At 64.8% G+C, this 8,410-nt stretch overlaps 1 protein-coding gene across 1 annotated transcript in view; it reads left to right on the forward strand.

The window, feature by feature from the left end:
• The window catches only part of MYO1D (myosin ID), a 236,232-nt gene that overhangs the window by 117,348 nt on the left and 110,474 nt on the right, over window positions 1-8,410 (forward strand).

The following is an 8,410-nucleotide window of genomic DNA, read 5'->3' on the forward strand; positions in this document are numbered from 1 at the left end:
GGGGCAGGGCTCGCAGGGGCAGAGGGGCTGGGCTCGCAGGGGCAGAGGGGCTGGGCTCGCAGGGGCAGAGGCGCAGGGCTCGCAGGGGCAGCGGCGCTGGGCTCGCAGGGGCAGAGGCGCAGGGCTCGCAGGGGGTAGAGGCGCAGGGCTCGCAGGGGCAGGGGCGCTGGGCTCGCAGGGGCAGAGGGGCTGGGCTCGCAGGGGCAGAGGCGCAGGGCTCGCAGGGGCAGAGGCGCCGGGCTCGCAGGGGCAGAGGGGCTGGGCTCGCAGGGGCAGCAGCGCCGGGCTCGCAGGGGCAGAAGGGCTGGGCTCGCAGGGGCAGAGGCGCAGGGCTCGCAGGGGCAGAGGCGCCGGGCTCGCAGGGGCAGAGGGGCTGGGCTCGCAGGGGCAGAGGCGCAGGGCTCGCAGGGGCAGAGGCGCAGGGCTCGCAGGGGCAGGGGCGCTGGGCTCGCAGGGGCAGAAGGGCTGGGCTCGCAGGGGCAGAGGGGCTGGGCTCGCAGGGGGCAGCGGTGCTGGGCTCGCAGGGGCAGAGGCGCAGGGCTCGCAGGGGCAGAGGCGCTGGGCTCGCAGGGGCAGGGGCGCTGGGCTCGCAGGGGCAGGGGCGCTGGGCTCGCAGGGGCAGAGGGGCTGGGCTCGCAGGGCCAGAGGGGCAGGGCTCGCAGGGGCAGAGGGGCTGGGCTCGCAGGGGCAGAGGCGCAGGGCTCGCAGGGGCAGCGGCGCTGGGCTCGCAGGGGCAGAGGCGCAGGGCTCGCAGGGGTAGAGGGGCTGGGCTCGCAGGGGCAGAGGGGCTGGGCTCGCAGGGGTAGAAGGGCTGGGCTCGCAGGGGCAGAGGGGCTGGGCTCGCAGGGGCAGAAGGGCTGGGCTCGCAGGGGTAGAGGGGCTGGGCTCGCAGGGGCAGAGGCGCAGGGCTCGCAGGGGCAGCGGCGCTGGGCTCGCAGGGGCAGAGGCGCTGGGCTCGCAGGGGTAGAGGGGCTGGGCTCGCAGGGGCAGAGGGGCTGGGCTCGCAGGGGCAGAAGGGCTGGGCTCGCAGGGGCAGAAGGGCTGGGCTCGCAGGGGTAGAGGCGCAGGGCTCGCAGGGGCAGAGGCGCAGGGCTCGCAGGGGCAGAAGGGCTGGGCTCGCAGGGGCAGAGGGGCAGGGCTCGCAGGGGCAGAGGCGCAGGGCTCACAGGGGCAGAGGGGCTGGGCTCGCAGGGGTAGAGGCGCAGGGCTCGCAGGGGCAGAGGCGCAGGGCTCGCAGGGGCAGAAGGGCTGGGCTCGCAGGGGCAGAGGGGCCGGGCTCGCAGGGGCAGAGGGGCTGGGCTCGCAGGGGCAGAGGGGCTGGGCTCGCAGGGGCAGAAGGGCTGGGCTCGCAGGGGTAGAGGCGCAGGGCTCGCAGGGGCAGAGGGGCTGGGCTCGCAGGGGCAGAAGGGCTGGGCTCGCAGGGGCAGAGGGGCCGGGCTCGCAGGGGCAGAGGCGCTGGGCTCGCAGGGGCAGAGGGGCTGGGCTCGCAGGGGTAGAGGCGCTGGGCTCGCAGGGGTAGAGGCGCTGGGCTCGCAGGGGCAGAGGGGCAGGGCTCGCAGGGGCAGCGGCGCTGGGCTCGCAGGGGCAGAGGGGCTGGGCTCGCAGGGGCAGAGGGGCCGGGCTCGCAGGGGCAGAGGCGCTGGGCTCGCAGGGGCAGAGGCGCTGGGCTCGCAGGGGCAGAGGGGCCGGGCTCGCAGGGGCAGAGGCGCTGGGCTCGCAGGGGTAGAGGCGCTGGGCTCGCAGGGGTAGAGGCTCAGGGCTCGCAGGGGCAGAGGGGCTGGGCTCGCAGGGGCAGAGGCGCTGGGCTCGCAGGGGCAGAGGCGCTGGGCTCGCAGGGGTAGAGGCTCAGGGCTCGCAGGGGCAGAGGGGCTGGGCTCGCAGGGGCAGAAGGGCTGGGCTCGCAGGGGTAGAGGCGCTGGGCTCGCAGGGGTAGAGGCGCTGGGCTCGCAGGGGCAGAGGGGCAGGGCTCGCAGGGGCAGAGGCGCTGGGCTCGCAGGGGCTGAGGCGCAGGGCTCGCAGGGGCAGAGGGGCTGGGCTCGCAGGGGGCAGAAGGGCTGGGCTCGCAGGGGCAGAGGCGCTGGGCTCGCAGGGGCAGAGGGGCTGGGCTCGCAGGGGCAGAGGGGCTGGGCTCGCAGGGGCAGAGGGGCAGGGCTCGCAGGGGCAGAGGGGCCGGGCTCGCAGGGGCAGAGGCGCAGGGCTCGCAGGGGCAGAGGGGCTGGGCTCGCAGGGGCAGCGGCGCTGGGCTCGCAGGGGCAGAGGGGCAGGGCTCGCAGGGGCAGAGGCGCTGGGCTCGCAGGGGCTGAGGCGCAGGGCTCGCAGGGGCAGAGGGGCTGGGCTCGCAGGGGCAGAAGGGCTGGGCTCGCAGGGGCAGAGGCGCTGGGCTCGCAGGGGCAGAGGGGCTGGGCTCGCAGGGGCAGAGGGGCTGGGCTCGCAGGGGCAGAGGGGCAGGGCTCGCAGGGGCAGAGGGGCCGGGCTCGCAGGGGCAGAGGCGCAGGGCTCGCAGGGGCAGAGGGGCTGGGCTCGCAGGGGCAGAGGCGCAGGGCTCGCAGGGGCAGCGGCGCAGGGCTCGCAGGGGCAGAAGGGCTGGGCTCGCAGGGGCAGCGGCGCTGGGCTCGCAGGGGCAGCGCTGGCAGAGCTGTGGCCGCAGCCCCGCAGCTCTCATCGCTATGGCAACGTCCCCCAGCCCCGCGGGGAAGAGCAGCGGCGCAGAGCCGTGGCTGACTTGTCAGCATTTAATGCTTCACCTTCCCTTTCTCCTGCAGCCCCAGGAGCCCCGGAGCCCGGCGTGCCGGCAGGCGGCAGGCACAAAGCGGCTCCCGGCCCGACAAAGGAGGAGCTTTCACGGCGGATTAGGGCCGGGGGCGGCGGCTGCGGGGGATGCTGCGGCTCAGTGACCCCAATCAAAGGTGGTGTGAGGCCTCTGCCAGCTGGACTGGAGGCATTTGCCATCTTGAGGGAATGTGCTGCTCAGGTTTTGCATCTCAGTGGCAGTAGACTGGGTAATTGCTTGTGGATTTGCAGCCTGGACCCAGGCTTTGATCTTGAGAGGCTTTGGCAGGGAGGAGCTGCGAGAGGAGCTGCAGCTCACAGGCTCACAGGGTGTGAGGGGTTGGAAGGGACCTCCAGAGATCATCCAGTCCAACCCCCCTGCCAGAGCAGGAGCAGAGAATCCAGCACAGGTCCCACAGGAACACATCCAGGCAGGGCTGGGAAGGCTCCAGAGCAGGAGACTCCACAACCTCTCTGGGCAGCCTGCTCCAGGGCTCTGGGACCCTCACAGTACAGAAGTTCCTCCTCATGCTGAGGTGGAACCTCCTGTGCTGGCGTTTATGTCCATTACCCCCTGCCCTAAGGCAAAGGACCTTCAGTATCACCAAGTCCTACTCTGCTGAGCAGCACTTGGGTGCTGGGAGTACCAGAGGAGCTGAGGGACTGGATGTGTCCCCTTGCCAGGCTGGCCAAGCTGATGTGTGTGAGCCCATGGCTTCTCCCCTGCTGCTTGCCTCCTCGTGCCTCTAGCAGCACTTTTCTGATGCACTGAGGCATCTCCTACTCCAAAGGAAGAAACCAACCCACACTCCAACCACTCTGAAATAAAAGCAGCCCCAAAGCCCACCTTCCACCCAAAAAAAAGAAAGGGGGGGGGAGGATATTTTCTGCCAGTTTAGCTCCACAACCAGCTCAGCTTCCCTGAACAGTCCTGCTGGTGAAACAGGGACTTGGGGGCAGTCAGGGACATGCCTGTGGGGAAAGCAAAACAGGGAGAAGTGGATCTGGATCCTGCCTTGCAGCAGCAGGCACAGGGAGGCACCTGGATGCTTGGTTCTTACCTGTTTCCTCTCCTAGGGCATGCTGTGAACACTTCCTTTAGCCTAAATCAATGTCAGTGTCCATCTGTTGGGGGCAAGGGAGGAGAGAGGGCTCTGGGTGTCTGCAGCACAGCCCAGCAGTAGCTGGATGGCAGGGCAGTGGTTTCAGGACTCTTGAGTCCCAGCTTTGAGACCCTGAGACCTCATCCTGAGCTCTGTGTCCAGCTCTGGAGCCCTCAGCACAGCACAGCCAGGGAGCTGGGGGAGCAGGGCCAGAGGAGGCCACAGCAGTGCTGGCAGGGCTGGAAGCCCTCTGCTGGGAGCCAGGCTGAGAGAGTTGGCCTTGGGCAGCCTGCAGAGGAGGAGGCTCCAGGGAGAGCTTCTGGTGGCCTTGCAGTGCTTCAAGGGCCCAGCAGAGAGCTGGGGACAGAGCTTTGAGCAGGGCCTGATGGGACAGGACAAGGGGGAATGGTTGGAAAGGGCAAGAGGGAGCTTGAGAGTGGAGAGAAGGAAGAAATGTTTGGCAGTGAGGGTGGGGAGAGCCTGGCCCGGGCTGCCCAGAGAGCTGGGAGCTGCCCCATGCCTGGCAGCAGTGCAGGGGAGGTTGGTTGGGGCTGTGAGCAGCCTGCTCTGGCTGGGGCTGTCCCTGCTGGCTGCAGGGTGCTGCACTGGGTGAGCTCTGCAGGTCCCTTCCCACCCAAACCATTCCATGGTCCTGTGGCTGTTAGAGTCACCTTAGACCTTGGTTTGTTCACTTCCTCTGTGTGTGGGGAATGACAATAACAACACCCCTCAACCCCAAACTCTTCCCCCAGCCCATAGCCAGCATCCCAAAGAATCTGTTTGTGCTGTGCTGAGGTCAGGAGCAGCTTCAGTGGGTGGTGAAGGGCCCAGCAGCTGCAGCCAAGCCTGGTCTCTGCCCAGTGCTGTGACTACTTCATTCTGGCCTGCTGCTGCTGCAGCTCTGCTGGAAGCTTCTCATAGGTGATGCAGCAGAACCTGCCAGCAGTGGCCACTGCTTGCCCCATCCTATGTCTTCAGGCCTTGCTTTGCCTGATTCCTGTTTGCAGAGCAAGTGAAAAGGGCTTGGAAAGGAGTCTGGGCTGATTTGCTGAAGGGCTCAGAGGCCCTGAGGAGTGCTGTGTCCCCATGGCCCTCTGGAGATCATAGTATCCCAGTATCCTAGGATCAGTCAGGGTTGGAAGGGACCACAAGGATCAGCCAGTTCCAGCCCCCCTGCCGTGGGCAGGGACACCCCACACTAGATCAGCCTGGCCACAGCCTCAGCCAGCCTGGCCTTAAACACCTCCAGGGCTGGGGCCTCAACCACCTCCCTGCACAACCCATTCCAGGGCTTCACCACTCTCATGGGGAAGAACTTCCTCCTCGCCTCCAGCCTCAATCTCCCCACCTCCAGCTTCATTCCATTCCCCCTAGTCCTGTCACTCCCTGAGAGCCTGAGCAGTCCCTCCCCAGCCTTCTTGGAGCCCCCTGCAGATCCTGGAAGGCCACAATGAGGTCACCTCAGAGCCTTCTCTTCTCCACACTCAACAGCCCCAACTCCTTCAGTCTGTCCTCACAGCAGAGCAGCTCCAGCCCTCTGCTCCTCCTCCTGCCCTGCTCTGGACACCTTCCAGCACCTCCACATCCCTCTTGCCATAGGGGCTCCAGAACTGGACACAGGACTCCAGGGTGGGGTCTCCCCAGAGCTGAGCAGAGGGGGAGAATCACCTCCCTTGCCCTGCTGGCCACACTTCTCCTGCTGCAGCCCAGGATCTCTCTCAGATGTGTCCTTTTCTTTCCCCCCCTCCTGAATGAACTTTCAGCAAACATCTCTGCAGCTTCTTGCTTGGGAAGCAGACTCTTTGTAGTTCTGATCTTGCAAATTGGGTGTTTCAGGTTCTCCCTCCCCTCCTTTCACACTTTGGGGTTGGCTTTCCCTGTGCATCAGAGCCCACTGGGGAGGAGCAGCCTGCAGCCATCGCTCCTGATGCTCCCCTGTCGTTTCCCTGGGTTTGCTCTTTTCTTCTGCCTGAGCTTTTGAGTTTTGAAAAGGTGCTGCTCTGCTGCACCCCCAAGGCTGTCTTGAAGCCTTGTTTGAACTGTAAAGTGCTGCTGGGGTGCTGTAAAATGATCAGAGGCTGCACAGCCCTGGAGGTGTTTGCAGCCAGGCTGGAGGTGGCTGTGAGCAACCTGCTGCGGTGTGAGGTGTCCCTGCCCATGGCAGGGGGTTGGAGCTGGCTGAGCCTTGAGGTCCCTTCCAACCCTGACAGCTCTGTGATGCTGTGATTATTCAGCCCTGTGTGGAGGCTGCTCTGTGCCTTCAGAATCAAGGACAAAGGCAAAGATCTGAGATGAGATCTCATCTGGAGATGAGAGAGAAGGAGCAGGCTGAGGCGAGCTGGGGGCTGTGGTGAGGCAGAGAGGCACAGACCCTTCCTCTGGCTGCCTCCTTCCCAACAGGACCCTGCAGTACACATCGTGGTCCTTGGAGGGGGGTTGCTCACTCGGTCGATGGGGATGGGCAGCGAGCTGCTCACGCTGCTGCCGAGGCTTTGGGGCACAAAGAAGCCTCTGGTGAGCGACCTGTGCTGGAATAGTCCTGCATTCATTTGGGGTTCCTCTCTCCCCCCAGCAGAAAGGCTTCTTCTGGCGGTGGTTGTGGCCTTCAGACAAAGGTCAGCAGTGACTCCCAGGTCTTTGCAAGTCTCTCTTTTGCCTGTGCCTGCTCTGTGTTGCAGAAAGGCAGAGCTTTGCTGTCACAGCTTAGAAATGCAGCTGGAGCTTAAGCCTGGCCCTCTTGGGCTGGCTGGATGCAGGCTTTCAGCTGCAGCAGCTGCTGTGTCACGTCAGGCCGAAGGTCTCTTGGGACCATAGTCTGCAAAAGCCACCTTGGAGGACAGCAGCAAGTGTGCACCATGGCTCTCCATGCCTCTCCCTTCATGCCTCTCCCTTCATGCCTCTCCTTCATGCCTCTCCTTCATGTCTCTCTCCCTTCATGCCTCTCCTTCATGCCTCTCCTTCATGCCTCTCCCTTCATGCCTCTCCCTTCATGCCTCTCCTTCATGCCTCTCCTTCATGTCTCTCCTTCATGCCTCTCCTTCATGCCTCTCCCTTCATGCCTCTCCTTCATGCCTCTCCCTTCATGCCTCTCCTTCATGCCTCTCCTTCATGCCTCTCCTTCATGCTTCTCCCTTCATGCCTCTCCTTCATGCCTCTCCTTCATGCCTCTCCTTCATGCCTCTCCCTCATGCCTCTCCCTTCATGCCTCTCCTTCCATGCCTCTCCTTCATGCCTTCCCAGCCCCCTCAGACATTTGTTCTTGGGCTGACCCAAGCTGGGCATGGGGTTTTGTGTTCAGTACCACCTGTTGGAGTCCTTCTCCCTGAACCTGCCGTCAGACACGTGCCACCAGCTCCCAGGTTTTGTAGCTGTCCTTGGCAGGCTCCACCAGGCCCTGCATGGAGAGGCTTTGCCTTGGTTGGGTCCTTGCATCTGCTGGCTTCACTTGATAGCCACTCACCCCTGCACTGACAGGGCAGACTCTGCTCAGGACTCTGGGGAGGACTCTGTAGACATCTCTCACTGCTTTCCAAGGCAGTGAGGAGGTGAGCCCTTTCCAAGGCAGTGAGGAGGTGAGCCCTTTCCAAGGCAGTGAGGAGGTGAGCCCTTTCCAAGGCAGTGAGGAGGTGAGCCCTTTCCAAGGCAGTCAGGAGGTGAGACCTTTCCAAGGCAGTCAGGAGCAGGAGCCCTGAGGTTTGCTTCAGCCAGGAGTGTTGGTTCCAGCTGCGGTGCCTTGAAGGAGCTCAGGACAGAGCTGCAGCTCCTGAGGGACACCTCATACCACAGCAGGTTGCTCACAGCCACCTCCAGCCTGGCTGCAAACACCTCCAGGCAGGAGGCTTCCACCACCTCCCTGGGCAGCCTGTGCCAGGCTCTCACCACCCTCCTGGGGAACAACTTCTTCCTCACAGCCAATCTCAATCTCCCCACTTCTAGTTCTGCTCCATCCCCCCCAGTCCTATCCCTCCCTGACACCCTCCAAAGTCCCTCCCCAGCTTTCCTGCAGCCCCCTGCAGATCCTGGAAGGCCACAAGGAGGTCTCCTGGGAGCCTTCTCCTCTCCAGCCTGCACAACCCCAACTCCCTCAGGCTGTGCTCACAGCAGAGCAGCTCCAGCCCTCTGCTCCTCCTCCTGGCCCTGCTCTGGACACCTTCCAGCCCCTCCAGATCCTTCCTGGCACAGAGGCTCCAGAGCTGGCCCCAGAGCTGCAGCTGTGGTCTCAGCAGAGTGGAGCAGAGGGGCAGAATCCCCTCCCTGGCCCTTCTCTTGCTGCAGCCCAGGCTCTGCTTGGCTCTCTGGGCTGCAAGTGCTCCCTGCTGGCTCCTGCTGAGCTTCTCCTCCCCCAGCACCCCCAAGGCCTTTCCTTTGGGGCTGCTCTCCAGCCAGTCCCTGCCCCAGCCTGGATCAGTGCCTGGGATTGCCCTGCCCCAGCTTCAGGACCTTGCCCTTGGTCTTGCTGAATCTCCTGAGGCTGTCCTGGGCCCAGCTCTGCAGCCTGCCCAGGTCTCTCTGGATGGATCCTTCCCTCCAGCTGTCAG

This window comes from Melanerpes formicivorus, unplaced genomic scaffold (genome assembly GCF_026170545.1).
Source record: "Melanerpes formicivorus ecotype bairdi unplaced genomic scaffold, bMelFor1.0.p_v2 SCAF_113, whole genome shotgun sequence".
Taxonomy (NCBI): Eukaryota; Metazoa; Chordata; class Aves; order Piciformes; family Picidae; genus Melanerpes; species Melanerpes formicivorus.